General features: G+C 39.3%; 1 non-coding gene across 1 annotated transcript; it reads left to right on the top strand.

The window, feature by feature from the left end:
* Positions 1 to 284: 284 nt before the first annotated feature.
* On the top strand, positions 285 to 413 carry LOC125995623 (small nucleolar RNA SNORA51). Its single transcript, XR_007491118.1, has one exon. It is a non-coding gene; the product is annotated as a small nucleolar RNA SNORA51 (small nucleolar RNA).
* The last annotated feature ends 21185 nt before the right edge of the window (positions 414 to 21598 follow it).

The raw sequence follows: 21598 nt of genomic DNA, 5'->3' as shown, positions 1-21598 counted from the left end.
TCCCACCAAAATGAAAAGCAAGGGCGAGTCTATAGAAACATTAAAGAATAGTCACAGAACAAAAGAATGATCTATCATTATGTGTTGCCATTTATCCTAAAGATTTCTGAGTAGTCTCTAAAATGTTTTCTCTAAAATAATTTTAGCTTTCTAGAAAGCCTGTCTAGAGTACAGGCCTGTGTGGGATGGGGAGAAAAGATACAAGGGATATTGATCATGGGAGTGTTGCACTGGTTTAGGATTATATATATATATATATATTAAAAAAAGAAAAAAAAAGATAAGGCCTCCCAATTCTTACCACAGGCTGTGTTCTGTACACTGTATAGAAAGAGGAGGTACAGTAAATGCACCCCATATGCACCTCAACTCAGGCCCTTTGCCTGGTCTGTATTGTGAATTGGGAGACAAAAAATAATTTTAGCTACTTGACTTAGGATGGGGTAGATTTTTATAGGGTAAAATTATGTAATAAATATGGAGGTAGCTCAACATTGTCTTAAAAGTGCATGCTGCAGGGGCCAGAGAGATGGCATGGAGGTAAGGCGTTTGCCTTGCATGCAGAAGGACGGTGGTTTGAATCCTGGCATCCCATATGGTCCCGAGAGCCTGTCAGGAGCAATTTCTGAGTGTAGATCCAGGAGTAACCCCTGACTGGCGCCAGATGTGACCCAAAAACCAAAAAAAAAAAAAAAAAGTGCATGCTGCGAAAAAGGAAAATCACTCACATGTTCTACTAATGGGATCAATGTAAAGAAGTATACCCATACAATAGAATATTACCTATCAATAAAAAAAAATGAGGTACTGGTAAATGGCCCAACCTGGATAATTCTTTATTATTCAAATTCAGAGAAGCCAGTTATTGTCAACCACATTTCCTAATTATTTTCATGAAAATGAAATTTCTAAAATTAAGGCAATTTTAAAGACACAATATACAGTATGAGGTAGAAGAATTGGAAATGGACAACTGGGTGATGAGATTTCTTTCAACAATGATAAAACTATTCTAAAATTTTTGTATGACTGTGAATATACTACATATTTGTATATTTTAAATGGATAAATTGCATATTATAGGAATCATCAACAGATCTGTCAAAAATGCAGGTTGCTTGGGTTTGAGTCCAGATTCAGTTTGCTAATGAGCAAACTGTATGATCTAGGCCAACTTACCATGTGTCTGTTTTTTTCTTCAACTATAAAATGAGAATAAGGGTGTAAATACATTGTAGGATTTGTTTGTCTTTTGTATTACACCCAGCGTGCTCAGGGCTTACTCTTGGCTCTGCACTCAGGGATCACTCCTAGTGAGGTTTCAGGGAACCATGTGGAATTTGGGGGATGAAACCCAAGTCAAGACATGCAAGGTAAGTATGCTTGCCCTCTTCACTGTACTTTCTCTCTCTGAAGCCCACATCATGGGGCTTTTATAAAGATTTAATAATTCAGTGTCCTAACACAAGAACAATGTGCTCTGTCAATGGAAAGAAGTCAATAAATGCCAGTTCTTACAGTATACTGGTTGCAGAGGGAGCCTTTTCTCTTACTGCTGAGAAGGAGTAATGAATTTGTTTTTGCTTCTGGCCTGGGAAAATGAAAATGCAATTGAGCCATTTCAGTTTGTATAAATTCCAATTGTCTATAGGCTCAAAATTTAGGGTTAAATAGGGCCTTCCAAAACCTTATCCTGCCCCATAGCCCCGTAAACCCAGTCTCTGTATGTGAACTCATTTAGAATGCTGACTTTTGCATATTTCATTAAGAATTTTAGGAACATATCATCTTAAATAATTCCGGTGCATCTTAAATTCAATAACATTGTCCCGATAAAAGAAAAGCCAAGGAAGAAAGTTCTATGCAGTCCTGCTGGCACTTTGATTTAGGATTTCTCACCTCAATTCTGTTCGAGAACAAATTCTATTGTTTTCTACTTTCAAGTTTATGGCAGCCCTAAGAAATAAATACCACAGTGAAAGGTTACACTTTTAGAACCATTTTCACAAAAAAAACTCTTTACAGCACTCTTCCTGTCAATATATATATTAAAGATGAATTTTTCATTCAGAAAGTCAAGTCCTTTATAGACCTCACCCTTCTTCCCGCCTCTCAAGGGCTTCTTGAGGCCCTTGTTTCCAGCCTCAGGAAACCTTTTATGGAGGCACATTTGAGTTATTCTTCACTGTGAACTCAAGCTCCAAGTATATTCACTAGGTGCTGCCTGATTTCCTATTGCTTATTTGTTATTCTTTTCAGATTATGTTTTTGTGAATAATGATATCTCTTTGACTAGATGGTTAAGTTCCCAAGTGTAAGGAACCTTGTATTTCTTTCCATTTGTCATGGTACCTAATGACTCAAGGCAAGAAGGAGACCAAAATGACAAGGGGAATTTATCTTTTCTGCTTGCTTCTATGACCCCTGCTTCTTTCTCTCTACCCCCGTCATTAGAGCTAGAATTTACTTTTATAATGCAGGGGGGAAAGATTTCTGAAAAGAGCTTCTTTTTTATGAACAGGTCCCTAGCACGAATTGCTTCTCCTTCTGTCCACTTTTTGCTTTACTTGGCTAACTCTCCAACAAGTGATAAAGGAAAATATTGGGTTTCTTATTAACTTGCCTAGAGATTAAATAGCTATAGAAGGTAGGCATGTTAGACAGAACCAACCAAGGTATGGAACTAATAAATGGTTCAGAATAATAGCTCCTGCTGCCTTCTCTAAATTCAGGGGCAGGTATGTAGCTTTTTGTAGATGTAAAGAAAACACCTGCCTGGGAATCAAGAAACTGAGGTTTCAGTTCTGAGTCAGTAATCAGCATCTTTGACTTGGATGAGTCAAATCTTTCTTGAATTTTTTTCTCAGCTGATAAACTGTTAGAATTGAAGTAGATGATCTTTAAGGTTCAGATATGAATATCCTATAAATTTGGGTTCTCTCTCTCTCTCTCTGGTTTCAAGAATTGAATTCAGAGTTCCATTAATGGAAGGATTGACTGCTAAGACACATCTCTAGCCTTTGGATTCTATTTTTATTTATCTGAATCCTAAATGACTCCCATGGGCTATGTTAATTAGAATGAAGTCACCGAAATCATACCCGGTATTTTTTTTTTTTGTTTGTTTTGGGTCACACCTGGCAGCTCTCAGGGGTTACTCCTGGCTCTACACTCAGAAATTGCTCCTGGCAGGATCGGGAGACCATATGGGATGCTGGGATTCGAACCATCGACCTTCTGCAGGCAAGGCAAATGCCCTACCTCCATGCTATCTCTCCATGCTATCTACTAAATAAATAAATGATTTAAACACTGTAGTTACAGAGAACATTTTTGTTTTGCATTTTTGTGTTTCTAGGTTGTATCCCTAGTAGTGGTATAGCTGGATATGGGAGCTCAATTTCCAGTTTTTTTGAGGAATCTTCATATTTCCATAACGACTGGACTAGACGACATTTCCACCAGCAGTGAATGAATGAGGGTTCCTTTCTCTCCATATCCCCATAAGCACTGGTTATTCTTGTTCTTTGTATGTGTGTCAGTCTCTGTGGTGTGAGATAGTACCTCATTGTTGTTTTGATTTGCATTTCCCTGATCATTAGTGATGTGGAGCACTTTTTCATGTGTCTTTTGGACATTTGTATTTCTTCTTTGGGAAATTGCTCATTTCTTCTCTCCATTTTTGTATAGGATTAGATTTTTTTAGATGGGTATTGAGTGAGTAGTTTCTCCTATGTTCATTACAGCATTATTTACAATAGCCAGAATCTGGAAACAACCAAGGTTACCTGACAACAGATGAGTGGCTTTAGAAACTGGTACATCTACCCAATTTTAATACTATGCAGCTGTTAAGAAAAATGAAGTAATGAAATTTGCCTTATCATGGATTGACATGAAGACTATCATGCTGAGTAAAATGAGTCAGAAGGAGAAAGACACACAGAATAGTCTCACTTGTCTGTGGGAGATAAGGAAAATAAAAAACAATATGGTAATAATATCCACAGACAATAAAGGACCAGCCCATGATATGAAGCTTACCACAAAGAGAGGTGAATGCAGTTAGAGAAAAACTACACTGACAACTATCATGCCGTTAGTGAAAGTAATAGAATGCCTGTCCCAAAGATAGGCAGGAGGTGGGGGAAGAAGGAAATGGGGGGACATTGTCTCCATTTCCTGCTTCCTTTTTTATTTCTTGAATCAGTGTTTTATAATTTGCTTTGTATAGGTCTTTCACCTCTTTAGTTAAGTTGACTCCAAGGTATTTGAGTTTCTGTGGTACTATTGTGAATGGGATGATAGAATTAAACATCTCAAGAAGAAGAAGATACACCATGACCAAGTAAGTCTCATTCCAGAGATGCAAGGATAACATATGCAAGTCAAACAATGTAATCCATTACATCAACAAAAAGGAAAAGGAAAACAAAAACAAAAGAAAAAATAAAAACCATATATCATATCAGTAGATGTAGAAAATGCATTTGATAAGGCCCAACACCCATTCATGATAAAAACTCTGAATAAGATGGGAATGAAAGGAACTGTTCTCAGTATAGTCAGAGCCTTTTACCACAAGCCCATGGGAAACATTATACTCCATGGAAAAAAACTTAAAGGCTTTCCTTTAAAATCTGGCATGAAACAAGGCTGCTTTCTCTCATCACTCCTAGTCAACATAGTTTTTTTGGGGGGCCACACTCAGTGATGCTCAGGGGTTATTCCTGGCTCTGCACTCAGAAATGGTACCTGGCAGGCGTGGGGTACCATATGGGATGCAGGGATTCGAACCACCATCTGTCCTGGATCGGTTGCCTGCAAGGCAAACTCCTTACTGCTGTGCTATCTCTCCAGCTCCTAATTCTGTTTTGAGGTCACACTAGTGATGTTCAGAACTTACACCTGAATCTGTGCTCAATGGTCACTATGATGGTGCTAAGGAGACTGTATGTAGTGCTGGATACTTCAATTAAGGTTGGCTATATGTATGACTCACACTTAATAATGAATAATTTTGTAACCATGGTGCTTAAATAAATAATTGGAGGAGACAAAAGATAGCAACAGACCTCAATGAACCAAGTGTACTGAGTCCTAACAGCAAAAAACAGCAAAAAACCAAACCAAACCAAAACAAAAAACCTTACCATGGAGTGGACTGATTCTCAGAGCCTTAAGAAGGAATGCAGTCTTTCTGATACCTTGATTTTGGCTTTATGGTAGCAGAGACTTAGCTAAACCACTTTTTGTCTGTGTTTACCCTATTATTCCTAAGCAAGGTCCACTGAGTCATTGACAGGAACCCTGAAGCTGCCACCAGCTTCTGCGACTAATCCTGACCTGACTCAACTCTTCAAGTGGCCCCCAAGAATGGAGATAGTTTAAAGACCACCCTGCCTTCCTGTCCTGGGAATTGGTGCAAAAAATGCATTTACTTTTTCTATGCATTTGCCAATATGATCAATAAGCATGCAGCCTGTGAGAACAGGAAGAAATGATGAAGATTGGGGTTGAGAACTGCTGTAAATGCTGAGGACAGAGTGCATTGGAGTCAAATAATTTTTAACAATATTTTCCCTTCCCCTTAATCAAGTTACGTTTCCATATCTCAGAGGAAACATCCTTATTAGTGGTCATCGAATGAAGAGGTTGTGTGATCAAATCACAGATGTTATTGTCAGACTGAATTGAACTGTCAGGAGCTCAGATAAGGGTTTTCTTTGCAGCTCAGTTTTTTTCAACTAGCTGAATATGCCTTGTGATGTTGGGCAAAGATCAGATGGAGGAAGAATTAACTCCACAGGTTTGGTTTTTTGTTTGTTTGTTTGTTTTTGTTTTTCTGTTTTTTTGTTTGTTTTTCTGGGCCACACCTAGCAGAACTCAGGGATTACTCCTGGCTCTACAGTCAGAAATTGGTCTCAGCAGGCTTGGGGGACCATATAGATGCCCGGAATCAAACCCAGGTCCGTTGCAGGTCAGCAACATGCAAGGCAAATGCCCTACTGCTGTGCTATCAATCTAGCTCCAACTTCATTGATTCTTTAAAAATATATTTGGAGGAAAACTAGCCCAACAGGCTATACCTATTTCTTCTGGTGCACAGGGAAGATAGCTTTTTTTTTTTTTTTTTTAATTTTTGTTGTTGTTGTTGTTGGTTTTGGGCAAATTTTATTTCATCAAGTAACTTCAGACATCTGGACACCAAGGGCTTAGATGAACTGCCAGGAATTTATACTGCAGAAAACGAAAAAGCTCATATTGTTTTCTTTATATATATATATATATATATACATATATATACATATATATATATTATTGCTAAATTCCATTGCACATTGGCCACACAACTCTCAGGGTAGAACATTTCTAGGTATTTATTGTGTTCTTCAAGTTGTTAGCCAACTGATCTTTACTTCCAGCCTTCTTGTTCCTCACAAATTGTCATTCCCTAGGAGAGGTTCTGTCACTGTTTAGTGGAGCTCGCCCATATTGTTTCGCATGTACTTTTTGGGGGGTTTGCTTTTAATGTGCTGCTATGTTTACTGAGTTTCCATATAACTGACTATCTTTGAATTTATAGCGCCATTCTGAGGAAACAGTGCTTCAAGACTTTGCCTATTGTAAAAGCTCCTCACGGTGCTGCAATGCTTTTTATATCATCAATGCATGCTTCAGCTCTGTATTTCCCCTGTATTAAATGGATCTGAACAATAATGACAGTCCCATAAAGGTTTCAGGGTAGGATCAGACATTTTTGCAAGGATGTAGCCTATTTGATCATCATTCTAACTCAGACACTTGACTGACTGCAGGGTGGAATTCCTGAGGTTAAGAACATTTTTAAAAAAATACATGGGGATATTGTATTTTTCTATCTCTTATCTTTTAAATAGAAGCTCCCACCTTTTTCATAGAACCTTGGGACACAGAATACTTTATTTATTATTTTATTTTTTGTGGTTTTTGGGTCACACCCGGCAGTGCTCAGGGGTTATTCCTGGCTCCAGGCTCAGAAATTGCTCCTGGCAGGCACGGGGGACCATATGGGACGCCGGGATTTGAACCGATGACCTCCTGCATGAAAGGCAAACACCTTACCTCCATGCTATCTCTCCGGCCCCAGATTACTTTATTTTACTACATATTCACACATTTTTCTAGAAAACTAAGAAGAAAGGAATAAAGAAAGGCTGAGAGCCAGGGATCAAGTGGTCTCTGAAGCACTGGTGGGAAAATAAATAAGGACAGAACTAAATATCCAAGCCAAAGTCAATGAGAATAGAATCCAGGGATCTAAACTTTAACTATCTAAACCCAAAGGGGCCTGTTCCACTTTGCCAGGGGGCAAAGGGTGGTGGGATGGGATGCACTCTGGATCCATTGGCGGAGGGAGGTCGACAACAATGGTGGTGGGAAGGGCCCTGACTCATTGTGTATCTCAAATGCAACTATGAAGGACTCTGTAGATCACAATGTTTTCAATAAAATAAAATTAAAAAATATTTTAAATGTTCCTAGGTATCCAGTCAAATAAATACTTTCCCCTGGTAAAAAAAATATATGTGGAGTTTTGAACTTAAAAACAAAACAACATGTGGGAGAACTAGAAAGGTAGTACAGAGATATGATGCTTGCCTTGTTTTGGCCCCAGTTCAATTCTCGATCCTTGGTCATCTCCTGAGCAATGCCAGGATTTATTTCAAAGTACAGAGCCAAAATTGCCCCTAACATGCCCTAGCATAATCTTCCCTATGATCACCTACAGCAGTAAATTCTCTTGGTTCCTGTGACCACTGTCCTTTCTCTTTTTCTCTCAGCTGGACATTAACCCTCTCTCCTTTCTGTGATCTTTATTTTTAGGCATGTAGGAAAACATGTTAGAAACTGATTTTATGAACATAGTACATTTACTTCTTCTGACAGATAATGATAAACAGTGACTGGAACAAAATTAAAAATGAAAATACTAAATTCTCTTTGTAATTTCTTTCTTTCTTTTTTTTTTTTTTTGGGGGGGGGGTCACAATTGGCAGTGCTCAGGGGTTACTCCTGACTCCATGCTCAGAAATTGCTCCTGGCAGGCACGGTGGACCATATGGGACTCCGGGATGCGAACTGATGACCTTCTGCATGAAAGGAAAATGCCTTACCATTATTTTTTGTTTTTGGATTTTGAGCCATTCTCAGCTATGCTTAGCAGTGATTCCTGATTCTGTCCTCAGAAAAAATTTCTTGCTGCGTGCTCAGGGGACCATATGGGATGCTGGGGATTGAACCCGTGGCATGCAAGGAAAACACCCAACCTGCTATACTATCTCTTCAGCTTAAATAGGCTTCTTTTTTTTTTTTTTGAGTGTATGGAGATTATGGTAAAGAAATACCATTCCAGCATTTTTTTTTTTTTCCTGCTGAGCCAGCCTAGACACACCAAGGACCATAATCTCTCCAGGACCCAGACCCGGTAAGATGTCCCCACCCAACGAATGCGGGGCTGATTCCTGCCATGTGATTGGGCACCCAGAGACTTAAAAGGGACTGCGGCCATGTTCTCTGCCTTTTTCCTGCTGAGCCAGCCTAGACATGCCAAGGACCATAATCTCTCCAGGACCCACACCCGGTAAGATGTCCCCACCCAACGAATTTGGGGCCAGTTCCTGCCGTGTGTTTGGGTACCCAGAGACGTATAAAGAACAATGGCCATGCTCTCTGCCTCTTTTTCTGCTGAACCTGCCTAGACACACCAAGGACTATAATCTCTCCAGGACCCACACCCGAAAAGCGCAGCCGCTCCGCTTTGTTCCACGGCTGCGTTTATCTTGTAACCCCTGAATTCCATTTCTGCACATTGTAAGAAGCAATCTACAGCTTTACCAATGGAGTAATTTTGCAGTACACCCTCATATTTACAGAAAGCAAGATGGATCCTCTAATAATCATAAAAGTAGGAAACAGCTAGGTATCCTCTCAAATAAGAAGTTTAGAGTAGAATTATAGAAAATGTCCAGGGAGCTCAAAAAAAAAACATTGATAGACTTGACTGGAGCACAATTAAGCATCAAGAGGTTTTGTCAACTGATATTAGAAATTTTCACACTGAACTAACAGATCAGAAAAACTGAGCTTATGCAACTATTGCCAGGCACAGGGTTTGGGGAGGCCCGATGCTGGAGGCTTTCTCCCTAGGCTGGGGAGTGCTGGGAGGCTTGGCAAGCCCCATAGCCTAACCCTTCTTTTCCCCCTGGACTCCAGGCCCTCCCTGGGTGCCGACTCAGGTGGCCAGAAGTGGGTTCAGGTGGATTCTTAAGGGTTCTCAGGCTTCCCCCTCCCTCCATACTCCAGGGGGGAGGTGCATGGGGAGGAGGGTGGGCAGACTTCTAGCTTCCGGTTTCCTCCTTGATTCTGAAGACCAGCTCTTTCCAGGTGTGGGGTTTGGGGAGGCCCCATACTGGAGCCCTTCTCTCTGGCCTGGGGAGTGCTGGGAGGCTTGGCAGGCCCCCAGCCATCCTTATCTTTTTCCTGTGACTCCAGGCCTTCTCTGGGTGCCAGCTCAGATGGCCAGAAGTGGGTTCAGGTGGACTCTTAGTGGTCCTCAGGCTTCCCCCTCCCTCCATACTCCAGGGGGTAGGTGCATGGGGAGGAGGGCTGGCAGACTTCTAGCTTCCTGTTTCCTTCTTGATTCTGGAGACCAGCTCTTGCCAGGTATGGGGCTTGGGGAGGCCCCATACTGGAGCTCTTCTCCCTAGCCTGGGAAGTGCTGGGAGGCTTGGCAGGCCCCCAGCCGTCCTGTCTTTTTACCCCTGACTCTAGGCCTTCCCTGGGTGCCAGCTCATATGGCCAGAAGTGGGTTCAAGTGGACTCTTAGAGGTCCTCAGGCTTCCCCCTCCCTCCGTACTCCAGGGGGGAGGTGCACGGGGAGGAGGGCGAGCAGAATCTGGCTTCCAGTTTCCTCTTTGATTCTGGAGACCAGCTTTTGCCAGGTGCGGCTCATGACATGAAGCTCACCACATAGTGATAAGTGCAGTTAGAGAAATAACTACACTGAAAACTATCATAACAATGTGAATGAATGAAGGAAAAAGAAAGCTTGTCTCTAGTACAGGTGTGGGTGGGGTAGGGAGTAGGTAGATCCAGGAAATTGGTGGTGGGAATCCTGCACTGGTGAAGGGGGTGTTCTTTACATGACTGTAATCATACAACTACAATTACATTTGTAATCACGGTGTTTAAATAAAGATAATTTATAAAAAAAAAAAGAAATACCATTCCAGTAGGAAGAAGAAACATACTAAAATTGAATATCAACCATCACTGAGTTTTTTTTTATCTCTTGCATTTGCTCTTGACATGGAATATATATATATATATATATATATATATTTATATATATATATATATATGATTTTTGGGCCACACCTGGCGTTCCTCAGAGGTTACTCCTGGTTGTCTGCTCAGAAATAGCTCCTGGCAGGCACGGGGTGGGGGGGACCATATGGAGCACCGGGATTCGAACCAACCACCTTTGGTCTTGGATTGGCTGCTTGCAAGGCAAACACCGCTGTGCTATCTCTCTGGGCCCGACATGGAATTTCTTACTTGTTGCCTTTGTAGTTGCTTCTGGGTATCGTTTTTTGTTTTTCTTTTGGTTTTTGGTTTGTGGACCACACCTGGTGTTGCTCAGGGGTTACTCCTAGCCATGTGCTCAGAAATTGGTCCTGGCTCGGGGGACCATATGAGATGCCAGGAATCAAACCCAGGCCAGTCCTAGGTCAGCCACATGCAAGACAAACGTCCTACCACTGCACCACCACTCCATCCCTTCTGGGTATCCTTTTCTCACCTTCCCTGCCTACTCCCTTCCCCCAGTCTGTCTGCCCTACTTTGCATTCTGACTATGATGTGCCAATTCCTTTCTTCCACTTTTCCTCATGGAACACTTTCGTTGCTTCTTTGTCTCAGAGCCTGTATTATATCTCTCTATAAAAGAAGCTTGTTTTGTCTTTGATTCTTGCTATCAGATGTTCCAATACAGAGTCTTCATACACTCCCTCCTCATATTTCTGCTGCTTTAGTTGTTTCTCCCTACTGGATTCCTTCCATTGTCGGGATCTCAAATGGAGATAGATGCTGGAACTTGGAAGAGGTGATATTTAGAAATGAATGCTTGTGAAATGTTTCTTGGAGACACACTTTATGCACAGCTGGAGCACTACAACATATAGTGGAAGGAACTAACAGATCTTGTTGGGTTTTGCTAGGGAGAAAAACAATATTGAAATGTCCTTCAAAAATCAAAAAACCGTTATTTGGTTATTATTTTCTGTCACAGTAGCAGATATTCTGGCTGAGTAGGAGATTTGCTCCTTAAACATGCCTGTTCTTTCACAAACACCTTGGGTGGTAGATGGAACTGAGCACAATATCCTAACTTTATAACCCAAGATAGGAGTGAAAGCTGAATGTTATCATTTTAAGTCCCTCCTCTAGACTCATTTAACTAATTCCTCAGTGAATCACATATTTGGTTTCACTTCTATTGAGTTGTTTACAGTTTATAGATGAGAAAACTGTTTCCAAGGACAATTAAATAATTTGATTAAGAGAATAAGTGGAGATGATGAGCTAGAAAGCCTTTTCCTTAACAAGGTATGAGAAAGCTTTTCAGTAATAGTCCTAATATCCTCTAGTGATATTTAAGAAACTCTTGACAATTTGATTAAATTATATGTGGATTTAATAAGCTTTTTCTCAGCACTGATAAAAGCTTAGGTACTTGAAACTGCTTATCAAAAATATGAATGAATTCTGTCCCGTGTTTGTGGTTTTAATGGGTGTCTTAAGAGGCAGTACTCTCCTAGATATGAAAAGCAAAGATCAACATGTTTGTAATTATGGTGCTTAAATAAATATATTATTAAATAAAAATTATGAATAAAAATAATAAAAATCAAAGCTCAGAGATGGGAAAGTGACTTTTCTAACCATCCACAGCAAAGACCAAGAATCAAACCTAAATGCTTGACTTCAAAATCCAAACTCTTTAGATATATTATGATCTTCTGCTTTAGCTAATTAAGGAGTCAGTGCATCACAGACATATGTTAAAAGAATTATTTAAAAAGTCAACTGCAGGGGCCAGAGCAATAGTGCAGTGGCAGGGTGTTTGCATGCGGCTGACTCAGGACAAACCTGGATTCGATCCCCCATCATCCCATATGGTCCCCCAAGCCAGGAGCGATTTCTGAGCGCATAGTCAGGAGTAACCGCTGAGCGTCACCGGGGTGTAGCTGAAAAATAAAAGTCAACTGCGGAAAAAGAAGTATCTCCTCTTCTAATTTTCTTCACTCAGTTCAATAACCTCTAGTTCCACCCATATATTGGAAAATGTGTGATTTATTTTTTTCTTATAATCAAATAGGATTCTAGTTGTGTGTGTATATATATATATATATATACACACACACATATAAACATATTTATTCTATTTTAGCAGAGTTTCTTTGTCCAGGTACTCCAGCATAGTCACTAAGGTGCTTAGATAGGTATTAATATATTATTTCTAGATTTGCTATGAGGCTGTTTCTGGAAAAGATTAACATTTGAATCTTTAGACCAAATAAAAATGTCTTCATAAATGTGGGTGAGTTTCAACCAATACATTGAGGGCTTGAAGAGAACAAAAGATTGAGAAAAGGCAATTTGTTTTCTCTACTTGAGTTTGACTTCTAGCTATCTTTTTCTCCTTTCAGATATTCTCCCTTCTTGCTCTGATGTCCTCTGACCTTTTCCTATTGATTTCTATGGTCTTCAGCTATTAAGGTTTGTGTTGAAGCTATTTTACCCACTTTCTTACACTTCAGTTTGCAAAGAGCAGATCATGGGGCTTCTTAGTTTCCATAATTATATGGAAATAAATAATAATAACATAATAAATTAAAACATACATATTTAAAACTATGTATTTACATTTGCATCTATTTTTATTTTTCCTATTGACTTGGTTTCTCTGAGGAACCCTGATATAGTGGGATTGTGAAGCTTGGAAGTGATGTGTGCACTGAATGTTTGATAAAGTGTGTCACCGGCACTACTGGAGTAGCAGCACAGGAAGAACATGAGATTGGCAGGTAGGAACTTGATTTCAATTCTTGTTATACTCTCAACTGGACTGTGACATTGATCAAGTCATGCTCCTTTTCTGCCTCATTTCTCATCTATAATAGGGAAATACGATGATTATGAGGCTGGACGAAGATAATAAATGGAACAATGTAGTGAAAAGTACAAAGGGTAATACAAATGCTGTGTGGTATTAATCAGGGTTCTGGTTATTATGACGGTGTTAAACAATCCATCACATAATAGATAGTGGTAGAATGAAGTGAAAGATCTTCCAACCAATACAAGTGGAACTCTCCCCCTCTTTTTACGGAGATAACATGATTTACAAGTTTCCACATTTCTGTTATAAACTTGCAATACTACTTCACTACTGGCACTCCAAAGTGCCCATTTTTCTTCTCTTTACAAGTGAATTTGCTCTACAAAGTAGAAATGATTCATCATCATCAGGTTAGGTCAGATGGATGAAGATGTCCACTTTTTCCTTTCTGAAAGAAATTATTAGGTGATCACTATATCCTAAGTACTATTTGAGGATCTTGAGATGTCTAAATATACTTCGTAAAGACCCAGGCTCATGCAGAACTTCTCCTGATGGGTGAGAGAATGAATTTATCTGCTTTTGTCCAAGATACGTAGACTTGGAGAAAAGATTAAATGATTGAAAACTGAAGCAGGCATATCAAATCCTATCTTTTCATTTCAGATAACTACTCTACTAACAGGAATTGGGTGTGAAGTTCAGGGGTTTAAGAATAAAGGTAAGACAATGAGTGAGAAAGCTCAAAGGTACCGAAAGAAGGCAAGATGTGAAGGAAACATAAAGGGAAAATTGACTGTTGTCGCATTGGGAGGAGTAATTCAAGGATCCTCAATGCTAAGGAAAAACCTTGGGAAGAGTAGGAAAGAAAAATTGAGTAGTCAAAGCCCCTTGGTATAAAAAGATGGATTTGATGGTGAGCTCCAGGTCAGAATTGGCAAGAACTGAATTTTCTTAGAACAGAAAATAACAAGAAATAGGAATTTTTGTTGACATCAATTTGGCATTAATGGGAGCATTACCCAGTGGAGAGATTTATGAAGTTGAATGTTAGGCTTCAGATAGTAGCATGCAGAGCCTTCTATATGGCTAAATGTTTGAAATAGTATTACTTATGCCATAAAGATTATTGTTGATTTTAGAATACAGTCACAGTTTATTTTGGAAAGATCAATATGGAAACAGGGTGTCAAATTGAGGAGGAAGAGGTGAAAGATTACTGTGGTGAAGTTTTTACATGGTGGTGCTGGTGGTACAGTAAGTATGTATGCCAAATATATGTACGTAAACATTATTTTATGCCATGTTACATCAACAGTTATGCAATAGAATGGAAAACCATTACATACACACAAGAAATTGCATGTCTTTCCCAATTTTGGATGTGGTTATATCCTGATATGAGTCCTGTTTATGAGTTGAAAAGATCTTAGGATGAAAATGCGGATTACAAGCTGCAGTATATTATCTCTGCTTCGATATGAGAGAGTATACTGCTATATTTCTACCAGTTGTTTGTAAACAGAATCATCAGAAATCGACACTATTTGCATTTGGGAGAAAAGCAAGTTTTCGAAAATTCTCTCTGTTCCACAAGTTTCCCTATTCTATAATGGGAAGTGGTTTTTAACTCTGGCTGTATATTACACATCCTTAGAAAAAAATTAAAATTTACTGGGCTTTGGGCCCACCCTGGATATATTTAATCAGAAACTATAATCTATTAAAGACACCCACAAAGTTCAGTTAAATTCTTTTTGATTGTGAAAGGCTGGAAATCAATGCTATATGGGAATAGAAAAAAGTGAGTCAAGTTATCATGTTTTATTGTCATATCCTCAAAAATTTAAAAGGGAAAAAGTGTCATTATAGCAGGCTTGCCAGGTTAGCTTCTAATGCTTCATGAACTTGTGGAGCAGCAAAAATATATAAGAAAAGGGGGGCTGGGCGGTGGCGCTAAAGGTAAGGTGCCTGCCTTGCCTGCGCTAGCCCTGGACGGACCGCGGTTCAATCCCCCGGTGTCCCATATGGTCCCCCAAGCCAGGAGCAACTTCTGGGCACATAGCCAGGAGTAACCCCTGAGTATTACTGGGTGTGGCCCAAAAACCAAAAAAAAAAAAAAAAAAAAAAAAAGAAAATGGTTCTAGGAGCATAAAGTGGTATCTAGTGCTGGTCATTTAATTTGTGGTGTGTTGATTGGCGCATATAGATAAATGGAGGAGCTTTAAATGCTTAATTATGTGACTTACTATAAATTTTCTTTTAGGGGAAACACCGAAACAGTGTACAGAAGGGTCCATATCTGAGATATTTAGTTAACTAGGCCTGACTGTCTAGTGCTTTGACCCAGTGACATAGTGTTGCTCAGGTCCTTTTGCGCTTGAGTCTTAGCAAGACAAGCCTGGCAATGCTGAGAGAGGACTTCAGTTCTCTACCCTCTGGTGTTTTTGCTAGGGGTTGGAGATAGGTAATGTCTGGGATTGAACTTGGGACTCTGCATAACAAAGCCTGCATCCCTGACCACTAACTTTTCTCTCTGGTCTCTGATAATAAGATTCTATTCTTTTGAAAAGTCTTGGGGCTCTACCTGGTGGTACTCAGAGCTTACTCTTGGCTTTATACTCAGAGGTCATTCCTGATGGCACTTAGGGAATCATATGTGGTCCTAGGCATGAACTAAGACCGGCCATTTGCAAAGCAAGGACCTTTTCTCTTGTATCTCAATGACAATGGAATCAAGAGACCCAAACTATAACAAGCCAAACACAAAAGGACCTGTTACACCGGTAGAACAGGGGGCTAAGGGGGGAGATATGAGAGGCATGCTGGGAACAGAGAGAGGTCAACACTGGTGGTGGGAATGGCCCCAATTCACTGTCACTATGTACCTGAAATATAACTGGGAAAGACTTGTAATTCACATTGATCTCAATAAAATAACAAATAAACAAACAAATGAACAAAACAAAGCCATATGTATTTTTTGGAGCAGAACTTAATAAAATGTAAGTTTTATAATAACCAAAATCATCTATTAATAATTTTAAATTATAGATCTATATATTACATAAAATAAATAAGTCAAATAAAATATATAACATTTTATTTTTAATTGCATTTTAGGTAGTATGGTCACAATCACCTTCAAGTTAAGATATTGATGTGCAAAGTAACTGCACTCCCCCATTGAAGCTCTTTACCTCAACTTGCTTTTGGCACATAGTCAATTAGTAGTAGGTTTTATTGATCTTGAAATATTTCTGTTTACATGCAGAGATTAACTATGTTATTTAAAATGTTCTTGTATGGATCACTCCTCAATTTTCTAGTTAGATTCCCCAGAGAAGAAGGCAAAATTTTAGCTGGTTTGGGAGATAATTAGAAATGGCATCTTTCAATTTTCTTGGTAGTCTGAGCCATTTCTTAAAATTATTTTTTATTACTTTATTTAAACACTATGGTTACAAAATTGTTCATGATTAAGTGCCAGCCATACAATGTACACTACCCTTCACCAGTGTACATTTCTCACCATCAATGTTCCTAGTTTCCTTCTCCCCTGATGCCTCTGGGGCAGAAGACATATTTCTCCTCTCTCTCTCTCTCTCTCTCTCTCTCTCTCTCTCTCTCTCTCTCTCTCTCTCTCTCTCTCTCTCTCTCTCTCTCTCTCACTCTCACTCTCTCTCTTTCACACACATACATTTTCTTATTTTTAGATACTGTGTTTTTCACTATTATTAATGAAGGGATACCATGCATATCACTTTATTTTGGTCTGAGTATTTTATTTAGTTATGTTTTGTTCGTTTTATTTTGTTTTTTTTTTGGGGCCACCCCCACTAGTGCTCAGGGCCTTCTCCTAGCTCTGCACTCAAGAATTACTCTTGACAGTGCTTGGGAGTCCATTTGGGATTCCGGGAATTGAACTCAGGTTGGCTGTGTGCAAGGTAAGTATTTTACAATAGGTGTACTATTGCTCTGGTCTCTGAGGAGTGTAGACTAGAATGAATTGGGCTTCCACAAAAGAAACTGGAATTTGGCTGAACCTCTGTAAGGCAGGGGCTAAAGTTGTAGGCTATATGTTTCCTCCAGTGCCTGCTATGTGTGTCTGTCTGTATTTGGAATATGCTCCAGGGGAATGTGCTGGTTTAAAGAAATATATTTGGTCTGAATATCTGAACGGCTCCCAATATTGAAGATACAGTGGCAAGGGCAAATGGCCATTTTTCAGATCTGGATTCTGGGCTAAATGAATCTTTGGGGGAAATGAGTCTATTATCAAAGAGGAAACTCATTCCAAATCTTAAAAAGTTAAGTATGATTTGTGGAAGTCAAAATAGACAACATATCTTAAAATTAGTTCTTTTAGGCCAGAAAGACCAAAAAGTTGTATGCTGTCTGCCTCCTGTAATCAATCCAAATGAGATTTATGACAGCTGAGAAATACAAGTTATGATTGCACTTGTTTATAGTAAGAACTTCTTTGCCTTAATTTATGAGTTTGCATGTGTACTAAATCATGAAAGCTTTTTGCTTGCTTTTCTATGCAAACATTTGAGTTCCTTCCAAGTACAAGCACTAAATGAGCAGGCATGTTACTTTTCCCCCAAGCCCAGCTGAATCACTAACATGTGCTGCTTTGTCTCTTCCTTGCTCTAAGACTCTTTACTTCACTCCCCCCCCCACTGCTTCTAAAATAGCCCACCAAAATTTAATTGCTAAGTGCCTTGCTAAGTGTATGGATTCTCTTGGGGACACTTAGTATTTCCTAATACAGGACTGAATCTGGATGAGTTTCAAGCAAGTGGCTTGAAACTTCATCATTTCAAGATAAAGTGGCTTGGAAAGAAGGAGAGAAGGGAAGTCTTTGCTTCATGGGAGGTGCAAGGATGGTATCTCTCCAATCATCAAATCTGAACAAGTTTGAACACAGATATGGATGATATCTTGCCTATGATGTGGGTAATATTGTATTACCGGTGATAAAAGTGCTTGATTCCAAGAAACATCAAAATTACTCTGTGGCATTCATTTCATAAGAAAAAACTTAAAGTGTATAGAAAATGCAATTGAAATGTGGAGAAGATAGAATATATGAGATAATGATTCTCATCTTTTATTTAAGATAGCATTCTTATTTCTATGGCACTATCACTGCCTTTGTTATTAATACTTACAGAAATTTACTGAATCTTTTCTACATTCAAGGCATAATACTTCATTATTCACTTTTTGTTCTTTAGGACACATCAATCTTATGAGATACATACTGCTGTTGTTCTTAGTCCACATTTGAAGAGTGACTCTTTGATATCTTAAATAATTTTCAGGATCAAAAGACTGGTGCATATAATTTGCTGCATGCTGCAGGAGACTAATTATATCCTCCTCATTGGGTGGTCCTCTGAACATGACTAGGTATGGCACTCTCATCCCTAAATAATTTGTTTTAGGGTTTCCAGTTGTAAAGTATGAGATTCTAAGTCATGTATATTTACTTAAAACTCCTTTTTTTTTTTTTGTTTTTGGGCCACACCCACTGTCGCTCAGAGGATACTCTTGGCTGTGCACTCAGAAATCGCTCCAGAGGGCAGGGTTTTCCACATCTAATGGTGAGGTGAAACTAGAGGACGCTCCACATCATCCTGACTTTGATGAAGAAATTGCACAGAAACCAGAATCTTTAACTACAGGAACCTGACACCAAGAACAGCCAATGTGCAAAAATATTTCACCGGGGCCACAGGGAATAACTCAGGGGTTTGACAACCCAGTATGTCTAGACCCCAGAGTAGGTCTTATGCCAGAAAATTTCAGGGGTAAAGTCTTTGTATTTAGCTAAGGCTTTCTTTCTTTTTTTTTTTTCATTTTCCCCTTATTTTGCTGGGCCTATGCAAACAACAATTGCCACTCTCACAACTACTACCAATACTGGCAAGACTCTTTCATGAAATTGAACAAACGGAAACACTTCCAAATAGCTTTTATGAAGCCAACATCACATTGATACCTAAACCAGACAGAGATGCTACAAAAAAAGAAAATTACAGACCAATATCGCTGATGAATGCAGATGCAAAGATCCTCAACAAAATCCTGGCAAATAGGATTCAATGCCTCATTAAGAAGATTATCCACTACGATCAAGTAGGTTTCATCCCAGGAATACAAGGATGGTTTAACATCCGTAAATCTAGCAACATAATACACAACATCAATAACAAGAAAAATAAAAACCACATGATCATATCAATAGATGCAGAGAAAGCATTTGATAAGGTCCAACACCCATTCTTGATCAAAACTCTCAGCAAGATGGGAATGGAAGGAACCTTTCTCAATATAGTTAAGGCCATCTACCACAAGCCAGTGGCAAATATTATCCTCAATGGAGAAAAACTAAAAGCCTTCCCTCTAAATTCTGGCACAAGATAAGGCTGTCCTCTCCCTATTCAACATAGCACTGGAAGTACTTGCTATAGTGATTAGGCAAGAAAAAGATATCAAGGGAATCCAGATAGGAAAGGAAGAAGTCAAGCTCTCACTGTTTGCAGATGACACGATACTCTACTTAGAAAACCCCAAAGACTCTACCAAAAAGCTTCTAGAAACAATAGACTCATATAGCAAGGTGGCAGGCTACAAAATTAACACACAAAAATCAATGGCCTTTCTATACACCAATAGTAATAAGGAAGAAATGGACATTAAGAAAACAACCCCATTCACAATAGTGCCACACAAACTCAAATATCTTGAAATCAACTTGACTAAAAATGTGAAGGACCTATACAAAGAAAACTATAAAACTCTGCTCCAAGAAATAAGAGAGGACATGCGGAAATGGAAACGCATACCCTGCTCGTGGATTGGCAGGATTAACATCATCAAAATGGCAATACTCCCCAAGGCATTATACAGATTTAATGCGATTCCTCTAAAGATACCCATGACATTTTTCAAAGAAGTGGATCAGGCACTTTTGAAGTACATTTGGAACAATAAACACCCTCGAATAGCTAAAGCAATCATTGGGAAAAAGAATATGGGAGGAATTACTTTCCCCAACTTTAAACTGTACTACAAAGCAATAGTTATCAAAACAGCATGGTATTGGAATAAGGACAGGCCCTCAGATCAGTGGAATAGGCTTGAATACACAGAAAATGTTCCCCAGACATACAATCACCTAATTTTTGATAAAGGAGCATGAAACCCTAAATGGAGCAGGGAAAGCCTCTTCAACAAGTGGTGTTGGCACAATTGGATAGCCGTTTGCAAAAAATTGAACTTAGACCCCCAGCTAACATCATGTACGAAGGTAAAATACAAATGGATTAAAGACCTCGATATCAACCCCAAAACCATAAGATATATAGAACAGCACATAGGCAAGACACTCCAGGACATTACAGGCATCTTCAAGGAGGAAACTGCACTCTCCAAGCAAGTGAAAGCAGAGATTAACAGATGGGAATACCTTAAGCTGAGAAGCTTCTGCACCTCAAAGGAAATAGTGCCCAGGATACAAGAGCCACCCACTGAGTGGGAGAAACTGTTCACCCAATACCCATCAGATAAGGGGCTAATCTCCAAAATATACAAGGCACTGACAGAACTTTACAAGAAAAAAACATCTAATCCCATCAAAAAATGGGGAGAAGAAATGAACAGACACTTTGACAAAGAAGAAATACAAATGGTCAAGACACATGAAAAAGTGCTCCACATCACTAATCATCAGGAAGATGCAAATCAAAACAACGATGAGATACCACCTCACACCCCAGAGAATGGCACACATCACAAAGAATGAGAATAAACAGTGTTGGCGGGGATGTGGAGAGAAAGGAACTCTTATCCACTGCTGGTGGGAATGCCGTCTAGTTCAACCTTTATGGAAAGTGATATGGAGATTCCTCCAAAAACTGGAAATCGAGCTCTCATATGATCCAGCTATACCACTCCTAGGAATATAACCTAGGAACACAAAAATACAGTACAAAAACCCCTTCCTTACACATATATTCATTGCAGCACTATTTACCATAGCAAGACTCTGGAAACAACCAAGATGCCCTTCAACAGATGAATGGCTAAAGAAACCGTGGTACATATACACAATGGAATATTATGCAGCTGTCAGGAGAGATGAAGTCATGAAATTTTCCTATACATGGATGTACACGGAATCTATGATGCTGAGTGAAATAAGTCAGAGAGAGAGAGAGAGAGAAAAACGCAGAATTGTCTCACTCATCTATGGGTTTTAAGAAAAATGAAAGACATTCTTGCATTAATAATTTTCAGACACAAAAGAGAAAAGAGCTGGAAGTTCCAGCTCACCACAGGAAGCTCACCACAAAGAGTGATGAGTTTAGTTAGAGAAATAACTACATTTTGAACTTTCCTAATAATGAGAATGTATGAGGG

This window comes from Suncus etruscus, chromosome 17 (assembly GCF_024139225.1).
Source record: "Suncus etruscus isolate mSunEtr1 chromosome 17, mSunEtr1.pri.cur, whole genome shotgun sequence".
Taxonomy (NCBI): Eukaryota; Metazoa; Chordata; class Mammalia; order Eulipotyphla; family Soricidae; genus Suncus; species Suncus etruscus.
Note: the sequence above shows the minus strand (reverse complement) of the source record. Positions and strands in the feature narration are given on the sequence as shown.